Here is a 23,384-nt window from a genome sequence, read left to right as displayed (position 1 = left end):
CCTGCCTGGGGAGCTCCGGTTTGGAGCAGCAGGTGGACCAAGAGTATGTGGGAGTTAAAGGCCCGAAGAGGGGGTCAGATCTTGAGGGTCATTTCCTAGCTAGAAAATGACTCCAGGGAATGAAGTTGCCGCCCTACTTAAAGTGACCGGGCTTTGGAGGTTGAATTGAGGAGGATTGGGTGGGTGAGAAGCTCTGAAAGACAGCAGAATGATGGTGCATGCCTTAGCCATTCTGTGGAGGGCAGGGTTTCATTTCCTGCCCGTTTATATCTCAAACCGATGGATACCTGGATTGGCAATCAGTCACGCAAAGGCCCTTGGCAAACAAGGGCTATGGAGTGGTTAGGACGTGGGGGACATAGATGTAGGTGGTGAGTCCTAGTCTAACACGTGGGGCAAGGAAGACAATCAGCTGGCCTTAAAAATGATGGTTATGAATTCTGCAGCGACAGTTTCTGCTGAATCAACAGCCAGCAGGAAGGAAGTGTGCTCAGCAGCCGAGCTTGGCCAGGAGGAGAAATTATCTTTGCTTCCTCACTCAGCTTGTTCTTGGATTAACCTAAATCCTTAAGCAGGCAGGCAGAGCCAGCAGGTGGATTTTCCGTATTCTTTGGTGTGTGGAGGTTTTCCTAAATCCAAAACTTTTCCATTGCTGTTTTTCATTTCCATTCCCATGCCCTAAAACCTATGGATGCTGAATAGAGATCACTAGGGAGCAGAAGCCACCGTCATCTTTCCTTTTCTCAGTGCTGCATGCCTCAAGCTCTCAGCACTGTAGAGCACTGATTGGACTGGGACTCGGTAGAACCTGGGTCTGATCCTTGGTAAGGCAGAGAGAATGTTAGACTTGGAGTCAGGAAACCTGGGTTCTTGTACCAGCTTTGTCACTAGCCACGTGATCTTAAGTAAGCCTCTCTCTGGAGTCTTTTTTTTCTTATTCTCATCATCTGTAAAATGGAGTTGGAGGAGAGAGAGACAGACACACACACACACACACACACACACACACACACACATACAGAGAGAGAGAGAGAGAGAGAGAGAGAGAGAGAGAGAGAGAGAGAGAGAGAGAGAGAGAGAGAGCGCCAGAGCCTATGAAAAAGTTTAGAGGCTCCTGTTAAGAGGGTAGAAACAGATTTTTTTAAAAAAAATTCTGAGTAAGAAGAAACAGAGTGGGGAAGGGAAAGAAGAGAAGTTCATTTTGAAAATCTCAATGTAAATTTTAAGCTGTCAGTAGACTGTATTTTTCTTTTTTTCCTTTTTTAAAAAAGAAAATCTTTTACATGTTGACAAGTTGGTGTAATGGAAAGAGCTAGCCTTCTAGCTAGCCCTTGTAGGATTCAAGATGGCTCTGCCACTTACTGGCTATAAGGGTCACTTGAGCCCTCTGATTTAGTTTTCTCATCTGTAAAATGGAGGATAACAATGCTAGGGCTTTTCTGAGGATCTGTAAGTTTAAGATACTACAAAATTGATATTGCAAATATTAAGATCATGTGACCTCTACCCTCTAGGAGCCTGAAGCAGAAAACAGCATTGTGCCCAAAGAGTTTTGCTTTGTTTCTAAACTTCTTCCCATAAAAAGTACTATGGGGTTTCTTTATTATACTGGGTGGCAGATTCTGATCTCCCAACTACGGGGCTTTTGTAACTAATTTGGCTTTAGGTTGAGTTTGTTTAGCACTGTTTGAGTATGTTCTAGAGTGAAGAGAGCAGCCTTATACCTGGAAGTTTACTAGGAGACTCATTGAGATATATGATTGAAAAACAACAAATAAAATAATACTTCCGTTTATTCTGCCTTCATCACTCACCCTGCAAGTGGCATCCTCTAATAGCAAGTAAGGTAGGAGTAGAAAGTTTTCTATATGGAATGAGGTTTAGAACACTGCACAGAGCAGGTATGTATTAAATATTTGTTGAATGAGTGAATGATCCACCCCCCCAAAATGACTTTTCTTGTTGCTCTCCAGTCCTAGAACATTGATTTGCCCTCATGATTTTCTTAGACCCTGAAGCAGCAACTCCAGGCTCCTATAGCAGCGACAGGAGGAAATTGCTTGCATCCTTTTTTTCTTCAATAAATAGAGTAACTTTGTAGTAAGGAGTTGGAATAGTATTTTCAGTAGTATTATTTTTTTTTATCATTTTGTAGTCTTTAAATTGTGTGTGTGTGTGTGTGTATGCGTGTGTGTGTGTGTGTGTGAAGGAGAGGGAGAGTGAGTTTGAGTGCACACACCTGTGATTTCACTATGTGGGTAATTTCAGGTAAGAGCTTAATATCAGAGGCCAAACTCATATACAGGATTCCTTGACTTTGAGGCTTATTCTTCATTCATTAGACCATGCTTCCCTCCCTTTCCTGCTCCCCTCCCTCCCCATACACTCTTTCCTGTTTGAGGGCATCACCATCCTTCACTCACCCAGATTTGCAATCTCAGGGTCACTCTTGATTCTTGTCTCCTCTTACCCCCTCCACCACCCCATCAGATACAAGTTTTGTCTGCCTTCCACAGCTTCTCTCCCAGGTGATTCACACAGCTGGACCTACTTGCCTACAACCCTGAGAGTAAATTATCAGGTTCTCAATACCACTTACCTGGACTATTGCAATTGCCTTTTGGGTTTGCCTGCTTGTAATTTCTTTCTTCTACACAATTGCCAAAATGATTTTCTTTTGTCACAGATCTGGCCCTGCCAGTCCTATGTTCAAGAAGCATCAATAATTCCCCATTGCCTCTAGGATGAGGTACAAACCCCTCTCTTGCCATAATCTTAACATGCTTACTTCACATACCCCACCCCTAGCCCCATTTCACACTATGTTCCAGCCATGCTGACCTCATTGTTGTTTCCCAAACTTGGCCTACCATCTTGCCTCCTGGTATTTGCGCAGGCAGTCCTCTATGCCTGAAATGCACTCCCTCCTCATCTCTGAAGGAGAGAATCCTTAGTTTCTTTCAAAGCTTAACCCAGGCTCTTACTATTCTCACCTTCCTTAAATTATCTTTGACTTCCCTGTCTTCTTCTGTCTCCAGAAGTGTTACATTGCTCTGATGGAAAAATGTCAACTCCTGAGTTCAGGCACTTTTTTTCTTGGGGGGGGGGGGCAGGTCTGGGAAGGTACTCTTTGAAACTCAACTACTTGCACATTTTGTTATTGTTGAGTTGTTTCAGTCATGTTCAGCTCTCCATGACTCTATTGGGATTTTCTTGGCAAAGATACTGATATGGTTTGCCGTTTCCTTCTCCAGCTCATTTTACAGATGAGGAACTGATAAAAACAGGGTTAAGTGACTTACCTAGAGTCACATAGCTAGTAAGTGTCTGAGGCTGGATTTGAACTTGAGTCCTCCTGACTCCAGGACAGATGCTCCATCCATTGCACCACTTAGGTGCTCTACATAATGCTTAATAAATATTTGTTGGACTGGATCTAGATTGGCTTCATAGCTGATCTTACTTGCAGTGAGACATAAGAGCAAAAGGGATGAAAAATAAAATGGAATTCAGATATTAGGGAAAAAAAGACCTCAGAATATTCTACATTATTTTTCTATGGGTCCATCATAGTAGCTTTTTATTTAACAACTAGGGAGAGAGGGAATAATCACTTCCCTTTTAGATTAGTGCCTGGACACATTTAGGGATCACTCAAAAATCACATCACTCTTCCTCCCTGTTTAGTATCCCTGTTTAGTACTACCCGTTTAGTACCCCTCTATGGTACTAAACTGGTAGATTTGCTGGCTTTAACTCTGAGGCCTTCCATCTTTTTGTGCTCCCCTTTGGGTTGTCTTCGCTGTTTCCTTTCCTTCCCTTCCCAACTGCTCAGATCTCTGACAATTTTTAGAAATTTTCATTTGCTGTTACCTCTGGCCTGGAGGATCTCTAAGGTCCCTTCTCACTCAGAGTCTGTGAAACTCTCCCCTCAGCTCTGATCATTCCACACTGCAGTATTCTATTTAAAGCCAAAAGGCTTTTGCTGGGTAGTTAGTGTGAAGGACTCTAAGCTCAATTTGCATCCTAAGTGGTAGCTGCAGGCAAGTTCATTCTGTGGCGAGCTGGGAAAATGCTACAAACCAGTTTTACCTAAGGTGTTGGGGTTTTTTTTCTTTTTGGTTGTTGAGTGTATTTTTTTTTTTTAGACTGGTGAAATGAATTCCTAATGTGTATACTTATTAAAGGCATTTTCTATCTTGATATCCTTTCTTTAGCTTTGTTTGAGCATTGGTATATTTCTTATGAGTCCCTTTCTTTTCTTCCCAAGTATTCCGTAAGTAATTTTGCTTGCTTTACTCACCCCTGTTCCCAGAGAGAGAACAATATATAGTCTTTTTTCTCCCCCTTCTTCTTTTATTTGAACTAGACTTATGATTTCTTTGATCTCTTTGGTGTGGATACTCTCTCCTCCAAAGTAGATCAGGACCTGATCAACAATTTACACTCTTAGGGAATTGCCTGGGGCTTTTGTTTCATTTTTGTTGTTGTTTCAGTCCTTCATCACCCATTTGGGGTTTTCTTGGCAAAGATACTGAAGTGGTTTGCCATTTCCTTTTCCAGCTCATTTTACAGATAAGAAAACTGAGGCAAAGAGGGTGAAGTGACTTGCCCAGAGTCACACAACTATTAAGTGTTTGAGGCTGGATTTGAACTCAGGAAGATGAGTCTTCCTGACTCCAGGAAGGCCTGGAACTCTATTCACTGTGGCACCTAGGTGCCCCTTGCTTAGGGCAGTGAGAGATTAAATGACTTGCTCATAGTCATGCCAGTATGTGTCTGAGTTGGGTTGTAAATTCAAGTCTTTGGTCTTCGAAGCCAAGCTCTGTTCTTTATATGGAGCCTCCTCTATTACTTATTTATCCACCCCTTTACTATGTCTTGTTTCGTTCTTGATATTGTCATTCATTGTGTATAATCCCTGCTTTCATCTGTGCTTGAATTCGCTTTGGGGATAAATTTGAAGGGACTTCCTTCCCCTACCCCCAAATAAAGCTCCAAAGAGAGGAGCTATGTGAAAATGTGAATGACCACATGAGAAGACCACGCAAAGAGGATAATGAACTATGTGTTCTGTCCTTAAGAGGTTCTCTAAGCACTTGGGTAGGTGGAGCAGTGAATAGAGAGTATGGGTCTAAAGTAAGGAAGATCTGAGTTCAAATGTGGTCTCAAACATGTAATAGCTGTGTGACCTGGGCAAGTCATTTAAGTTGTTTGCCTCAATTTTCTCATCTGTAAAATGGGAACAATAATAGCCTCTATCTTGCAGCATTGTTGTGAGAATCAAATGAGATAAGAACGGTAAAGTGCTTAGCACAGTGCTTGGCACGTAGTAAGTGCTACATAAATGTTAGCTATTATTATCTTAGCTTCATGCAGATTTCTTGGGCTTCCATTAGAACTGAGAAAACTCCGTCTCCTGGTTATCCACAGCAAGTCTCTGGGTCCTTTCTGACTTACATTCCTACCCACTCCCTACCCCCATGTCAGGCAGGGATCTTAAAAGATTTTGCCTAAATCTGCTTCCTCTGTGCAGGAACCTGAGCAGCCACTTCCATCTGTACATATTACCATTAATAGAGTGAATTCTTCAGCAACCAGGCTGTGCTCCTAGAACATTCTGCCTGTTAGGGTGTGGTGTGGTAAAGAGCAGGAGAGGATACATTTTCACTGTTTTCCAAATATTCCATTGATTGACAGGGGGCCGGTGGTAAGTGTTAGACTAAATGGCTTCTTCCATCTTGAAAATGCCATGATTCTGGGAAATGTTAAATGCACACAAAAGAAAGAAAAAGTACAACTGAGGAAGCTTTACCCCACCCCCCCACCCCCACCCACCCACTAGCTGCCATTTAGGAGTGTGGGATCTATAACGAAAAGGAAAGAGAGATGGCCAACACTAGGGAAGTCCATGAAGCTCCTTTTGATATGAAAGCTTCAATAAAAGGCGGCAGTAGTTTCATGAGAAAGAAGGGGATTCATTGTTGCTCCAAAAGTTGTTTTGATATTTGTATGCAAATGTCAGATCAGAACAGCATTTCAAATGCATATAGATGAATTTTTGATCTCCTCTGTGCTCAGGAATGGGAGGTGCAAAGAAGCTGCCTGATGCTACTGTAAATGACCTTTCTAGAGCTGGGAAATGCTTCACTCCTAAATGTAATGACTAGAGTGCATTGAAAATTGCTGGTAGGTATTCATTAGTATCCTCCTAGTCCCTAGTGGTTTTCCCAAGCCCTTTTAAGAGCGCTGGTCAGAAATGTACCAATGATCCTAGGGTGAATAACATTAAGATGGGCCTGTCAAAATGTTTCTAGTGCTGAATGAAAAGTGCTTGCCTAATGACTGAGTTTCTTGGACTTTGGCATTTGAAGAGTATATGAAGCTTCAGTCGGGTATTGTGCTAGTTTTATAGAATCCCAGCGTTGGGGAAGAGCTACTTGGAAACCAGGGGAAAAATGAAGGGTTTTATTTAATCAATAGTACACATTTTGATGACTTCAAAGAGTTATTGAGGGACAATGACTGGCTGGGGTCCAACCTATTCATCCCCATTTTCCCATTCCAACCTCACCTAATATTTAGACATTCAATCCAAAGCCATCTACCTCTCCTATGTACTTCTGGGGTCTCCAACAATTTTTATCCAATGTAAAAGTCCTTAGCTAGTTTTCCTTAGAAGATTTATATCCTCTTGGTGTCTGGTAAGAGAGTTAGAGCATAGGACCAAGAGGAAGGCTGGTGGAATTTAGCAGGAAAACCACTGATATATATATATATATATATATATATATAGATATATAGATAGATAGATAGATAGATAGATAGATAGATACATAGATACATAGATACATAGATACATAGATACATAGATACAGATATAGATAGATAGATAGATAGATAGATAGATAGATAGATAGATAGATAGATAGATAGATAGATATAGATATAGAGAGCTAGAGTCTTCCCTTTAAGCTCATGGCAGCAATAACAATAGTCTCCTGAATATTGGAGAAGAGAAAGAGAAAGAATATCGATCTTCCCAATGTACTACCTTCAATTTTCCCCACCTTCTAAGTTCCCATGCTCAATGGTTGCCACAGGGAATGGGAAGAAAGTTCTTATTACACTTGCTGCGTGGACAGAGATGTGGTTAAATTAGTAAGGAGTCATAGAATTGACCTTTGCTGCTTCATTAGGTTGTTTAATAAAAGTGGGGTTGGAGTCTCCAGTGGGGGAGATGTGGATTTTTTAATAAACTTTTGTGGGTTTTTTAAAAGTTTTTTTTTGTATTTTTTTAAAATAATAGATGTATGTTCCAGATCCAGAGCACACACTCCAAACTCATAACACTAACCACCGGGGAGAAGGGGCAAGAATTGCCCTTTACATGTAAACATGCAAGAACCCTGGCAGTGTTCTATGCTGTGCTAGGCTAGCCCACTTTCCCCCTCAGAAAGGTAGAATCCACCTTATTTAGCTTTTCACTCTCAAGTGAAAATTCCCCTTTCTCTTTCAGGCCCCCAGGGTTATAGGGCTCAGAAACTGCAAGAACCTTAGAAATAATCAGGTCCCATCCTAGAAGGGAAGACAGGCAGCTATATGGCACAGTGAATAAAGAACTGGGTTTGGAATAGGAAGCCTCTTCTTCATGAGTCTTCATGAGTTCAAATACAGCCTCAGAAATTTAGCAGCTATATGATCCTGGGCAAGTCACTTAACCCTGTTTGCTTTAGTTTCTTCATCTGTAAAATGAGTTGGAGAAAGAAAGGACAAGCCACTCCAGTATCTTTGCCAAGAAAATCTCAAAGTGGGGTCTGGAAGAGTCAGACCTGACTGAAACAACTCAGCATCTATAAGGGAAGAAAGTTCATATTGGTTTCTACCACAGCTGAGAAAAGGTACTCCAACAGTGATTTCTGCATTACCTTAATCAATATGGCAAGATTCCTCTTCAGAAAATGGCTTCATGGGAAATAGAGAGGGGCCGTTTGGAGTTTCTGAGAATACATGCCATGTGGAAAGGACTTTAACATCTTTTGCTTACTAGATGTTACAAACAAGAGATAGGTAGGTACTAGAAATCAAGAAGAATGAAAGAGCTATATGGGAAGAGAAAGAATAAAAAGACTAGGGAAAAATAATTCTAGGTTGCTATCTGAGAGAACCAGTGTAGACAATTGAGGTATGAGATTAACTAATGACGATTTTGTGTGCAGGTATGATGTCTGTGAGGCCTTTATTATATCCTGGATTGAGCTCTATACCAGCGAGTTGGCTAGATTCCCCCCAAAAGCATCACCTTTTATGTTGCAGTGAATTTTAATTAGTATGTATAAACCTGGAGTTTATATGTATGTATGTACTATTATTAGTACGTATAAACCTCCATCAGGATTGTTGAAGGTTTAGCTCTGGGATCCTTTGCCGATGAAGGTAGCGGACTATACCTTAACTACTCAGTCTTGTATTTCTGCAGGCATCTAGGATGGTGGTTTGCAAAGTGGGTACTTTATGAATGACTTCTGAGTGAACAGATGGATGAAAGAATATGGGAATATAATGGGGAAAAAGATGGAGTGGGGAGGGTGGGGTAATTTTATTTAGGTCATAAATGGTCCCTGATGGATTGAAAGACTGAATTATCCTCCTTAAGGCCTCTAGTGTTACTTTGGTGGAACTTTTGCATTCTGCAAGAACCCTAAATAAACCACTTCGTCCTTTAAGGCTAAGCAGAATGGCCCCAAGGCAAAAGACTTATTAGCTTTGACTACGCTCAAAGAGTTAATGTTAACCTGTCTTGATTTTCTAACCTTGCTTTCTTCCTCTTAAAAACTGGGACTAATTCTGAGTTTTTACCTGCCTTCCAAGACTTTTGAAGACATTGATGCTGAATAAAAGCTTTTGAGGCGCCCCAACAAGGAATGTGATGTAAAAAAGGTTTGGTGATAGGAGATAATTGAAGAGCTAAGTTTTATTCCTACTTTTGACACTTACAAGCTGTAGAGCTATGGGCAAATGGTAACAAGTTTTCCAAGTCTAAGTTTTTTCCTCTTTAAAGCTGGGATGCTAATACCTAAAAAAACTATCTTACAAGAATCAAATAAGATAATATGTGTGACAGTAGTTTATGAATATCAGCTTTCATGATTTTATTATTACGAGAGTGGGAATATTCATTAGGTAAAGGAATCTTGTTTGCTTCCACTATGATGTACATAGAGATACCTTTTGCTCCAAGTGTCTGAAATTGAAGAAACCCTAAAGACCCTACCCTTCTCCAAGGGGAATGAGAAGAAATTTATATCAATAACATAGCTTACATTTATATTGTGTTTTGAAGTGCTTTACTGGCCCTCTACATTCACTAGTTCTCATGAGTCTCAGAAGTGTGAAGTAGGTGCTATATTACTTCGAATTTACAGATAGGGAAACTGAGGTGGGATTCAGATCTGTCTTCCTGACTCCAAGTGTAACAATTACATTGCTTGTTTCACAAGAATTAAACCTGGTGAGCATTTGGCTGAAAATAGAAAGATTCCCTTTAAAATAAAAGTTATTTTTTGTTTTTATTGTGTTCTGTTCATTGAGATTTCCAGCCCAGAAGTCATGTGAGTAAATGAATTGTCAGGGGTAGTTCTTTTCCCTGCCTGGAATGTACTCCCTCTTCATCCCAACTTCTCAAAATCCTTCACTTCCCTCTAGGCTCAGCTCAGGTGCTAAAGCAACCCCATAAAGCCTTCTCTAATGCCCTCATAACTCCCTCTGTCTCTCTCCCTATCTCTCTTTCCCTTTCCCTCTCCCTCTTTCCTCCTTCTCCTTTCCTCTCACTCTCCCTTCACATTTTCAGATAACATTTTGTCTTGATCTCACCTTTGTCTACCTCTTTCCTTATCTTTATCTGTATATATTCCATTTCCTTCTTTTAGAATGTAAACTTTTTGAGGATAGGGGTTGTATCATTTTTCATCTTTGTGTTCCATCAGCTAGCAGGGTGTCTTGCTCATAATAGAAGCCCCAAAAATATTTGTTGAAGAAAAGACCGAGAAGAAGAAATGATAGGTTGCCAAAGCTTTCTGTATCTGGTCTTGGCTTAGCTCTGCAACCAGACTGTCTGGGGCAGCCTGGGACACTGAGAGGAGACATTGGTGAAGTTGTTGGCAGGAGCTGCCTTGCTGTAGGGACTAAAGGGAATCTCCTGAGTTGGAGAGAATCAGGGATGCAGGCAAAGGTGGGACAAATGGCCATCTGGTGAGCAGTGAGTGTTTTGTTTGTGCTGCTGGGCTGGAGAAGGAATACTAGCTACCTACCACAGAGGCTGAGCTCTCAATTACTGGCTCTGAACTGATACCTTAGAATTTCTCCCCTGTGACAATAAATTCTGCTTTACTAATTGTCACTGAGGGCTTAACATGACCCCTTCCCCCAAACCCAATACATGCAGCAGTTCATCCATTATAATCACAGAAAAAAAGACTAATCAATAAATTAATTTATCAAGTGATTACTAGGTAGAGGACATTATGTTCAGTTCTTTAGTGGATTCAGGGAGGTATGAATCATGGTCCCTGGCTACAACAAGCTTACAGTCTATTTAGGGAGGCAGAGCATATGTCCATAAAAACATAATAATAAAGGTAGGATTTGCTAAGTAAGACACAATGACACAGTGACCTAGGTTCAATTCCTGCTGTTGACACATTTGGGTCGTATGACCCTGGGTGAATCACTTCATTTTTCATTACCCTAAATCAGAGGTGTCAGGGTAGGGCAACACTCCCTAGTGCAACCTGAACCAAATTAAAATACGGTTGGGAAATGGTTAACAAAGTAAACAAAAATACAACAGAACATAAATAATGTTAATGTATGGTTTTCTAAGTCAATATATAGGAACCTTTATGTATAGTTTAGGGACCCTAGCTTGTCTTTGAGTTTGACACCCCTGCACTAGATGACTCTCTAAAGCAGTCTTCTTAGCATGGGACTGATGGATCTCCACCTTACCCCTAAGGGGTCTGCAGATGCATAAAATCTTATTTTCTCTAACCTCTCACTGAATTTAGTATTTCCTTCAATGATTTAAAAACTATTCTGAGAAAGGGCTCCACAGCTTCACCAGGTGACTGCCAGGGGTGAGGGGAAGGTCTGTCACACACAAAAAGTTAAAATTCCTGTTCTAAAACTAGAGACAGCAGAGTTGCTGTTCTGCATTCTGAGTTTCCTCACTTGGAATGCCCTGCACTAATGAAACCACAGGTCTGGTCCCCCTCACCCCCTCAAAAAAATTAAAGTTCTATGATAAGTGTTAAGTGAATGGTACCAGCAGGAATTCAGAGGAAGTAATAATGAGTGACGATTGATGTAGCACTTTAAGGTTTTTCAGATGTCTTATATGCATGGTCTTATCTCAGGATCACCCTGAAAAATAAGTACTATGTATTTTTCTTCTTGCCATTTTACAGATGGGAGAGTTTGATTTGCTCATGCTCATCCAGTTAAGTAAATGTGAGACTGGTATGGGAAGCCAGGTCTCCCTGAGTCCAAATCTTGCTTTCATTACATTACCTCTCCAAGAAAAGATCACAATGGCTTGGGTTGGTGATAGATACATCACAGAGGAGATGGGACTGGGTTTTGAGAGAAAGGTAGGAGTTAAATGGAAATAGGGGTGTATTTGAGGAAGAGGCGAACCTCTGTGCACAGGGTCCATTGGACTGGAGACAAGAAGGTATTTTACTCTTCTTGAAATGGCTTGCAACATGACATGAGATAAACATTGCTCAAACTATTTGAGGTAGCTGTGGGTTCCATTGCCTGTCAGAAATTATGGACATATTCCCAGCTCTGAATCCAGAAGAGCTGTAACTTTATTATAACAACATTGAGATCTGGGGTACCTATCTGATGGCAATCGAGTTTTGAACCTTCCATTGGAATTTTTCAGGATTTCCTGACATGTGATGATACCAGAAAGGTGATTTTTGTGATGTTTAATTCATCAGGCATTTCTAAGTGTCTTCTAATTTCCAAGACCCTCTACTAGACCTAAGTGAAATAAGACTTCAGCTCCACCCTAGGATTAGAATTTAAGAATAACTTGAAGGACTAAACTGTGTGAAGTGACACAGTACGTTATTTTTAATCCATAAGGCAAAGAAAATAGAGATAATAGAATGAAAATTTTTATTCCAAAGTAAAATCATAATATCTTCTTGCAAATATTTATATTCAAAGTACCTTTGCACAGATAGGAGCAGTTATAGTTAAATAATTAAAAAATTGTGCCATTGACTTGGCTGGTCTCTCCAATATGTATAGGATGTAGTATGGCGGGGAGATAAGACATTGACTTATCTTACACAACTAACTATAACACAAATTAAAGTAGTATAGAAGAGAGGTCCAAACAAGTTAACAAGAGAAAGGCTAATCTTATAATAATTTAATTATTTTTATGTGACTGGCAGATGTCTTTCCATGTATTCTTATGACTTTCTAGTATAAATGTTTTCATGTGAGGGAGTCTCATTGGGATATATTTCCCATAATTTTATCAGTATTTCAGTCTATTGGACCTGCTTAGAATGTTCTCTCTTCCCTCCTTCACTTAGCAAAATCCTTAGCTTCCTGTAGAGTTCCACTGGATTGTCATCACCTATTGGAAGCCATTTCTGATAGCAGTGATTGGCAGTGATATCTCCCTCCTCAAAAATTATTTCATTCTTCAGTTAGCTAAGTAGAATATAAACTCCTTGAGGTCAGGGGCTTTTATTTGTATTCTTCCTTTGTATTTGTAGTGCCTATGGCAGCCCTGCCTTACCTTATGTCCAATTCTCAAGCAAGACTTCTCTTTTATCATGTCATTTGTCCTCTTTGAGAACACAGAATGAACAACAACAGAGACCTAACTCAGTGCTGAGCGTATAGTAGAGCTTAATAAATGCTTGCTGTATTCAATTTAATAGATAATGATTGTCCACAAGTGAGCAATGCTGAATTGAGGTTCTTTTTTTCCTTTATCTTGCACAGAAATTGTCAGATTTCATTAATATGCTTCATTCTCCTATAAACTTAAGGATGGATAGATTTAGTTCAGGATAATTGCATGGGTTAAAGACATTACAAAGAGATATGGAAAAAACCACTACTTTCTGTTTTGATGCCTTTGTCCCCCATGTTCCTATGACCTTCAAAACAGAAATAGGGGAAGATCCAAACCACTTCTGAATTGGCATCTCCCAATAAGTACATGAATGAGTAATTTGTTCTTGGGATTCAAATTGCTTGCCCATATTAAATGAATTGATTCTCCATTGGTCCCAGGATACCATTTGTAAATAAATACATGGAAGCTGGTGGCCCAGAAATGTTAATTTACCTCAAGTGGGTGAGTAGTCAACTTCCCCAGAATAGTTGACTTAGCTCATCCCCTTATAGTTTTAGATGCATTATTGTAATTAAATGAGGCAGATTGTCTTGGGTTATAAATTGGTTATTTGAGAAAGTAGCACTAACTCTTTCAAGCCAGTAGAATTTACTTTCTAGTAAATTATAGATATTTACTATATGTATTTGAGGTTGATTCTGACCCAGTAAAATTTGGGTAAATCAGTCAACCATCCATTGACTTAAAAATCTCCTTTTATTATTCTTCCCCTGTCCCCCCCCCCCCCCCACAAAAAAACCCAAGTAGTAATATGAGTTGATGAAAGTGGAAAATCTTTCAATCTTGCCACAGAGTCCACACCTACTTTCTAAGGCCTTTCTCATGCTAACTCAAAGTTCCAGGGACCATTTGTGTTACATGATCCTTTGGAAATTATATTGAAATCAACTTGTGGGATCAGTTCAGAGAGGCACCTTGGCCACTGTGGAGAGAAATTGACTTAAGAGTCAGAAAGGCCTGACTTCAAGTCTAATCTTTGCTATACGCTGACTGTGGGATCCTGGGTAAGTCACTTAACCTCTCCCTTGCCCTAAGCAACTCTCTAAGACTAAGTTGCAGAGCAGATGCTGATTTACATTGGCAAAGAGGGTTTCCAGGCTAGGAATTCTTTCTTAATGAAAACCATAATGTATGTGTGTGCATATACAACTACCCTTGACTTCCACAATATGTATACCTACATACATATATGAATATATATAATATATGCATATGTGTATATGTGCGTTTGCCTATTTTCTTGAAAATAGTCACTGAAAGAGTTAAAGCAGTGACTAAAAATGCCACATTTCCAAGGAGTAATTAATTAATGTGCAGCACGGCATGTCTGCTCCTTAGGGCTAAGAACCCTTTAAGCTCTGAACAAAATAAAGGACACTTTTTTTTTTTTTAGTGAGTGCTCTGCTTTTGAGGTAGGTATGCTTCTTTTACAAACTTTGTGCCCTTAAAGGTACTCAGATTAAAAAACCTATATTAAAGACCATGCTGTTCCTGTGACAGGACTTCAAGACACTGTAAAAATTAGAGGGGCAAAAATAGCCTGAAGCTGCTTGGTGATGGTCCCAAGGTTTCTGTCTGCCAAGATGCTCATCCCATCCTCAAGCCTTCTCAGCACAATTTGAGATGGAAATTTTCTGATCAGAATTTTTCCTGCAAGCCTGAGTCTTGGATTGGAGCCCATTGCTTAAGGGCCAGATTTTTTTCTCTAGTTGCCTGGCAAGCAAGGCAGCCTTTGAGTCACTTGTGTTATGTTGCATCCAGGGCTGGTGACTTTGATCTGGACTCTAGAGTGTTCTGCAAAAAGCAAATAAATGTTTTTTTTTTCCCTCTGATATTGAGAGAACCTCTAAAAAAGATCAATCTAAGTTACTATAGTTGTGTAGTTTGTGAATGTATTTATTTCTTTGTTGTGCTTATAAACATAAAGTCTTCTTACCTGTCTAATCTCTTCTATCATTCTCTTATATCAGAGGTTTATAAGTTTTTTTTGAAATATCATGTATCCCATTGGCATTCTGGTGAAGCTCATGGGTCCCTTCTCAGAGGAATTTTTTTAAATGCATAAAATATATAGGATTACAAAGAAAAGCAATAATATTGACATATACACATATGACACATGTATATGTGTGTATATAATATACACATAATACATATGTATGTATATATATTGGGGTAATAGACCCGAAGTCAAGAACTCCTACCCTTTTCATTCCAGTCAGCCTATTCCTTACATGCCTATTCAGTTATTTAACCACTGTTTGCCTCAGTTTCCTCAACTGTAAAACAGACATGCTAATAATAGTACTTGCCTAACAGGATTGTTGTATGGATCAAATGAGATAACATATCTCATTTATACTTAACACAGTGCCTGGCACATAGTGGGTCCTTAATAAGTGCTTATTCTTTCCTCCTACCTCGTATGTAGCAAGCATGTATTAAGCTGCTGCCATGTGTCAGGATCTGTGATTGACGCTAGAGACATAAAAATAAAGGTGAAACAATCCCTTCCCTCTGTTCTCTTAGGGAAGATCACATGTACTAAGACCTCATGTCTAAGGATATGCAAAATCATTGTTGGGTGGGGAAGAAGGGGGTGCACTAACTGCTAACAGGTGGAGTTAGGATCAAGGAAAGTCTTTTCTCCCAGTTGGAATACCCTCCTCCCTCTTCTTCTCCATTTGTCCATACTCTAAGACTTATTTCCCCTCGAGTGCTCAAGCTGTTTCTTAGAATTCCTGTGCAACTCATTGTCTCTACCTCAAAAATGGGCACTTCTTTACTGTCTTGCGTCATTCATTATCATTTGATGGTAAGATCCTAAAGGTCAGACACCATGTCTTTTCTAGTATTTCTCCCAGCATCTAACAGGATGGTTATACAGAGGTGATGACTTCTTAATGAAGATTTGGCTTTGGCAGTATATTTGATATGAGTTCTTGGGCTTAGGATAGATGACATTGCCATCTTTTTCTCTGGTATTTTATGGTCTCCTGGTAAGGTTGGAATCAGGGGTCATTGATAAGTGCTCCCAAACATATAGACCAATGACTAAATAGGGGAGTTTTGTATGACTCTTAATTCTCTTGGAAAAGGCACTCCAACTTCAGTGGACAGCTAAGTGAATAGTGAGTCACCTGACACCATTTGTTTCCTATAAAATTATGTTGTTGGGGGGCAGGGGAGATCCTAAATGCAAAATGATTAGAACCTTAGTACTCTCCAGTGTTCCAGTAGATCCGTGATCTCGTTCATGTGAGTATCCCCTCCAATGATGGAGGTCACAAGCTTGTGCAATCCTTATCCCATGCCTTCCCATAAATTCACCACAGAAGTCCATCCAAAATTTGAGGGAACTGATTCATGTTCTTTTGACTTTACTGGGATTCCAGGAGAGCATGCAGGCTACTCATTGATTATCCTTTGCTCTTGCCACCACATGATCATCTTCTTTTTCTTTAATGATATCTTTTATAACCCTTCCTCTACATAATTCCTTGCATTTAGTTTGTTTGCCCTTCTATTATCCTTTGGTTGTCCTTCAAATCTGGACCTCTAATTGCCAAAGGAAAGGTGGATTGTTATTGTAGCCCCCTTCCTTCAAGTTCTCATGTATGGTCTAGGTGGTTAAAGTATTGATAACCGATAAAGAGACCAGCAGCTTCCGGCCCTAGTCCCAAACAGGTCATCAAAGAATTAATTTAGCATCTGTGTATCAGGCACTAAGCTAGACGCTGCACTAATGAGGCACTCTTAACCTCATCCAAGGGAGGGAGTGTGGATCTATGATCTCTACTTAAAGATCAACTCAAAGTGAATGTCTTAGAGGTAGGCAGTCAGTGCAATCCTCTTTGTACAGGGCGACATCTCAGCTTTTCAATGTTTCAAGGAGCAAAAAAGTGGTGATAGCGGTCTTACCACAGAATTGCCTGTCATAGTTTATCAAAGGCCACCTGAAGATGGGTAATATATAAACTAATGACAGAGTAGCCATTCTTGGGACGTCCTTTCTTGTGTGGGTAAATGTTGCTGAGGGTTCTGCCAGTTATTACAGAGATGACATAGCATGCTGCCTTGTTTCTTTGTGATGAAGCATATGGAATCAAGGAAATTTAGCCAAGAAAACAGCAGCAGCCAAACACCCTTCAGGCTTGGACTTAGAGATTATTGAATTTTTCTAAATGGAGTTTGTGCCTCCTTTGCTGCTGGTTTCTGGCTCATGATATTAATCCATAGCATAGATGGGTTCCTTAACTTTTCTGAAAATTCTCTACCCTTGGGCCTCAAACCTGTTGGAGAATTCAGCATCGCTGTCTTTTGCCTCTACAGTGAACATATGCCCCCATCTCTCAATCACTGAGGGGGTATGAGAGAAATTATCATATCTTTCTTACATTAATAACCAGTTATTGAATTAGGATTAAAGAGTTTTCTACTTCCTTACCTAGAAATCAACCATTGTAGAAAATCTTGGGAAAAACTTACCAAAAGCCTGAACAAATTGGTGAATTCCTGTTCAATGTGTTTACTCAGAGAGGACTGGGAAAATGTGGATTCTCCCTTTTGTGTGTGATACATGATATGGAAATTGATAAATCTCTTTGACCAAGATTTGAGTGCCCAATGTCACATACTTCAAGACCCTCATTGGTATAAGTCCATCTTATTATAATTTTCATTCTCTCAGATTTTAACCAATCAGAGTTGATCACTGACGGCAGGAATACCTACCCTTGTAAGGGCAAAAGCACTGAGTGGATTCCATGAGAGGTCTTTAGTGTTCCAGAGTGTCACTGACCCTTTTATTAACGAAATGCACGTGTTATTAATAAAATGATTAATTCCCTAGAAACTATCTTTCTCAAACTTTTTAAAGTCACTCTGAAATTAATGTCTGTCCTTAGATTGCCCCTAATATACCTTCTCCATTTTATATTCTATTAATCCCCAGCACAAGTCCTAGATCCAAAATCAAAGTGTCTCTCAAGAATGCCTGCCTCCTTCATTCTTATCTCTGATTTTTTTTCTTCCTTTGTTGCCACTGCTTGGGGGGTGACCTTTCCAATATTCTCTAACTCTCTACTTTTTAACTACCTTTCAAGGCCCAGCTCACATTCCTCCACAGGTTCCACCAATGACTTTAGCCCAAAGTGATTATTTGTTCCTCTGAGCTCCCAGTACTTATTATGGATATGACTGGTTTGGCACTGGTACATTCTGTGGTATAATAGTATTGTTATCTCCTGAGTCTCAGGTATATGAGACTTGAGGTCAAGGACCATGTTCTACACTTCTTTGTATGGACAAATTTCTTTAAGACTCATGTTCTTCATCCAGGATAAGTGTTACTTGTGAGAGTTGCCTCATAGGATACCTTGTAAACCTTGAAACACCGTGGAATTGATGAAGGGCTTTTCATTGTTATTTATTTCTGTTCTCTACAACATCCAGCACAAAGCATTACACATAGTAGGTGCCCAAAACATTTTTTGGTTGACCGATTGTGGCCTTCTGACCCCAGGCATTTCTCTTGGCTGTTACTGAATGAGTTGCCGGATGGTTGCCTTTTCTAGTTTCCTTCTTCATGGGGTGGATTTACATTTTCCATCTCAAGGGTGAAATGCTTTTGATTCTCTTAGGCTAAGTGGTTCAACTTCCCTTCTGATTCCAAAATAGAAAAACTATGGGGTGCTAAGTCTGAGGAGATTACTATTATTCTATCTGCTCATAATAATAGTACCCAGTGCTTCTAAGCAGTGGAGAAAGCCTCCAGTCAGCATCTCTCCAGGATTTAAATGCCTTTCTGCAGGGCTAATGCATGAGGTTGTTGATGTATGAGGGCTCTTGTGGATGAGTTCAGTGGGCAAAGGTTGCTGGGAAAGATTCCAGTCCTTCAGTTCCACTGTTCTCTCTAACTACTGTTGTGTCTCAGATGAAGTTCAAAATGATAATACTAATGACCAGCATTTTAAGGTTTTGCAATTGCTATTTTTTTCCCATTTTGAAGATGAAACTCAGACTAAGAGAAATGAAATGACTTGCTTGTCTTAAGCAACTTATTAAGTGTCTGAAACAGAATTCAAACCCAGTTCCTCCTGACTCCAGGTCCAAAACTCTGTCAGCTATTTTGACATCTATTTTTTTCAGCCCCTTTGGGGAATGAGGATTTCCTCATAAGAGAGTTTTTGTGATAACCAAACCTTATTCTTTTAAAATATTATTTAAAATTTTCTTTATTGATATCTTTTGTTTTTATATCACCTATATTTCCCAGGCTATATCTCCTATATAAATGAGGTTCTTCATTGTTCTCATTCTATATGTATATTCACTCTTCTATATGTAATGTCAGTGCACGAAGAGGGTGGGGTCTAGAATCAGGAAGACCTGAGTTCAAATTTGACCTCAGACATCTACTAGCTGTAGTACCCTAGGCAAGTTACTTAACCTCCGTTTGCCTCAGTTTCCTCAAATGACGATGGTGATAATATCACCTCCCTCTCAAGATTGTTGTGATGGTAAATTGTGAAGTGCTTGGCACAGTGCTGAGTACATAGAAGATGCTTAATAAATGGGTGTTTCCTTCTTTAGTTAATAAATATCTCATTCATCCATTCTCCTTCAAATAGAGCTATTTCTTGTTACAGAGAATAAAAGAGGTGAAGGAAGAGAAGGGTATTCAGTGAAACTAACAAATGCCTTGATGAAGTCTGGTATCATATAAAATGTGTCATACCTGTAGTCCTTCACCTGTGCAAGCGCTCCATAGTTCATCTTTTTCATTTTACATTTTTAAAATCATTTTATAACTTTCTAAAATGTACTGTACACTTTTCTGTTTTCTTCAGAAGGATATAAAAAGGCAGTAGATAGAGAGCTAGACTTTTGAGTTGGAAACCCCTGAGTCCAAACTCCACTTCTAACGCTGAATTGCTGTGTTACTCAGAGCAATTCATTTAATTCATCAGTGCTTCCGGCAACACCCCAAGACTACAAGTTACAGAGGAATCACTGATCTGCATCAAGTGGAGGGAGCTTCCATACTGGGCGTCTCCTATACTAATTAAATCTCAGGTTTAAATCATTTTCCTTCCTCCCTCAAATTTGTATTTCATTAAGATTTTATCACCTTGTATTTATATTATGCTTTCTAATTGTTTTCACATTGCTTTGATTTGTGAATTCATGTATTCCCATTTGGCAGTCTAAGAACTGAGGCCCAGAAAAGTTCAGCTCTATAGATGGTTTAGTTCAATAACTTGCCCTAAAAGAGGTCAGCTGAGTTTGGAAGCGGTATGCAAGGATGTCACTTTGGGGCCTCCTGGGGATTAGATATGAAGTTCACATTTGTCCTAGAAGACAAAGAAAAATTCACCTAAAAAAGAAAATACTAGGATTGATAGTAAATTTTGAAATGTCTAAATGAAACAACCCATGGAAGTAAATGCATCACTGTTAGTAGTGGTTTAATGCTTAATGGTAAGAAAACAATAAGAACTGATAGGAGGTGAATATTATTGAGAATCAAAGAAAGTTTGTGTTTATTTGTTGATGTTGTTCAGTTGTATCTGACTCTTCAAGACCCCATTTAGGGTTTCCTGGGCAAAGATACTGGAGGGGTTTGCCATTTCCTTCTCCAGCTCATTTTACAGATGAGGAAACTGAGGCAAACAAGGTTAAATGACCTGCCCAGGGTACACAGTTAGTAAGTGTCTGAGGCCAGATTTGAACTCAGGAAGATGAGTCTTCCTGGCTCCAGACCTGGCACTCCATCTACTTTTCCACTTAGCTGCCCATAGAAACATCTTAAATGTGTTTGAAACTAAATGCATTATTCCCCCCACCCAATCCCTCTCCACCATACTGCTCTGTTTCTGTAAAAGCACCACCATCATTCTTATCTCCCAGGTTCATAATCTTGGCGCTGTCTTCACTCTCCTTCACCCCACATTTATTCAATTGCCAGATCTTGCTGCTTCTTTCTTCACACCCTCTCTGACATCCAGCCCTTTCTCTCCAGCTACTGCTTTGGTCCAGGACCGTACTGCAACAGCCTCCTAACTGGTTATTTTGACTCAACTCAAATCTATCTCAAATGCTGCCACCAAAGTAATTTTCCTTAACCTCAGGTCTGACCATGTGACTGCCTTATTCAACCAACTTCAGCGGCATCCCATGGCCTCAGGATAAAATGTAAATCCCTCTATTTAGCTTTTAAAGCCCTGAATAACCTCACCAACCTATCTTTCCAGTCTCATTGCTCCATCTTCCTCACTCCCCAATTTGAACAAACTGGCCTTTTCAGTGTTTCTCCCATCTCCTTGTCATCTCATGCTTGGAATGCATGCCTTCTCTTTCTTTAAGATACAGCTCAGGTACCATCTTTTGCATGAAGTCTGTCCTGATTTACCCCTGCACTTCTGATTGCTAATGCCCTTCCTAGCTTCCTTTGTATTTAACTACTTTGGATATATTTTTATTGACTATCTCTATATTTATGATGTATATCTTTTTATAGGCACTCCTTTTCTCCCCCATTGAAAGGTAAGCTCACTGTAAGTAGGGATTGTTTTACTCTTTGCACTTGCCCTAGTGGGTCCCTAATAAATGCTTGTTGGTGGATTGATGAAGACTCCAACCAAAGACGAAGTGTAGAGCAATAGAAAACATGTGGGCCCATTGGAAGATTAAGAAAAATGTTAATAGTACTCATTTGACTCTTTCAAATACCATAAATACATACTCCCAGTGTTTTTACTTGCTTCGGATGGGCTGGTTTGAAGAAATTTGCTAAAACCTTTCTTTAATTAGAAATAATTCACATTCCAAAGTTCCCTGTGATAGGACTATTTCTTTTCCCAGTCATCCCATTCATCTATTTGCTAGGGCCAAGAACCATACTTGAATACATGAGAATAGACTGTAGTTTTGATTGTACATTTGAGACAGAATCTCGTAAAAGATTCTCTCTTGAGATCAAGCTTTCACAGAGATAGATATGTGTGCTCCAGGAAGGAAATCAAGAAGAGAATGTTGCCCATTTATAAAAATTGGAGAAAACTCTGATCAATATCACCCAGGGGAATGAAGAGGAGAATATGTTTAAAGACCAAAGTAGAGGAGAAATATTGATGGAGAACAGGGAAGGAAAATAGAGGGCTAAAATTAATATGGTAGGCTATAGAATTAAAGAGAAGGCAGAAGTCAACATCTGAAGAAATCATGGTGAAGTTGAGACATTAACAAAGAGCCAAAGATAAATGAGTCCCATTTCTCTGTGTAGCTCACCAAGTCCAAATGTTTCTGAAAAACCCATTTAAATTACAACAATGTTATGACTATGTAAACCACCATAATGTGACATGATGAATAAGTAAGACGAAAACCTCTGACACTATGAAACCATGGATCCATGTTCTCCTTCATTCCACTGATGCAGATGACTACCCATCTGGATCTTCCCATCTTGTGCAGTTATCCATGTCTTTCCATAAATCTTCTCAAGAGATTTCACTTAAAATAATGGAGACCTCTCTCCACTTCTTTGAATGTTTTATCATTGAATTTAGCTATCTCTTGCCTCTCATTCTTGCTATATGACTGATAAACTTTCCTTTTCTGGTCATACATGTCCTTAATTATGTCCTTTATGATGCTCTTTGTAAATTATCATTGATAGTATGCCACAGCTTACTTATACCTACCTCCAATCTTTTCATATTCCTTGGGTTATTTGTTATTTTGTTGTATAGTCACCACTGAAAGGACGTTGGCATTAAAAATGTGGATTTCTGTGGAGTCCATTTGGGATAACTGAGAGTACTATACAGTTCCAAAAGAGTGCACTCTGTTTCTCTTTATCTATTTCTCTGTCTCTCTGTATGTGTACACACACACTCACACATACACACACACACACACACACACATTCACATCTGATTTCCCATCTAGCTCATGCTATGTGCATTTCACATACTTTCTTTTGCCCAGTGTGTCTAGTCTTATATTCAGGATTACACATCTGTAGTCTTTTGCCTTTTTATCAAAAAGAGAAAAGTGTTTTCTCATCTCTTCTCCAGGATCAAGATTATTTATTACAATTACTCAGTGTTCTATTTCATTTGTATATTTTTTCATCTTTACATGGTCGTGTTTTTGTGCCTTTTGTTCTCCTGATTTTGGTTACTATATTCTGCCTTAGTTCATATAAGTCCTCCCCTTATTTCTCTGTATTCATCGTGTTTGCATTTTCTTAGGATGTAGTAGTATTCAATTATATCGCTATACCACAGTTTGTTCAATCATTCCCCAGTGGACACTTCAGGTGACCATTTTCGCAAATTCCACTAAACTACTTTTTCCAGAATCAGAAACCTTGAGAAGTTCATCAGAATTGCATCAAAATATATGATATGCTCCAGACTCTCAGTCA

At 39.5% G+C, this 23,384-nt stretch overlaps 1 protein-coding gene across 3 annotated transcripts in view; it reads left to right on the top strand.

Moving 5' to 3' along the window:
- Positions 1-23,384, top strand: part of PPP2R2B (protein phosphatase 2 regulatory subunit Bbeta) — a 464,394-nt gene that overhangs the window by 168,039 nt on the left and 272,971 nt on the right. The gene's annotated exons all lie outside the window — the stretch shown is intronic.

The sequence above is a fragment of the Notamacropus eugenii genome, chromosome 1, assembly GCF_028372415.1.
Source record: "Notamacropus eugenii isolate mMacEug1 chromosome 1, mMacEug1.pri_v2, whole genome shotgun sequence".
NCBI lineage: Eukaryota > Metazoa > Chordata > Mammalia > Diprotodontia > Macropodidae > Notamacropus > Notamacropus eugenii.
The sequence above is the reverse complement of the archived record's forward strand: the minus strand, read 5'-3'. Positions and strand labels throughout refer to the sequence as shown.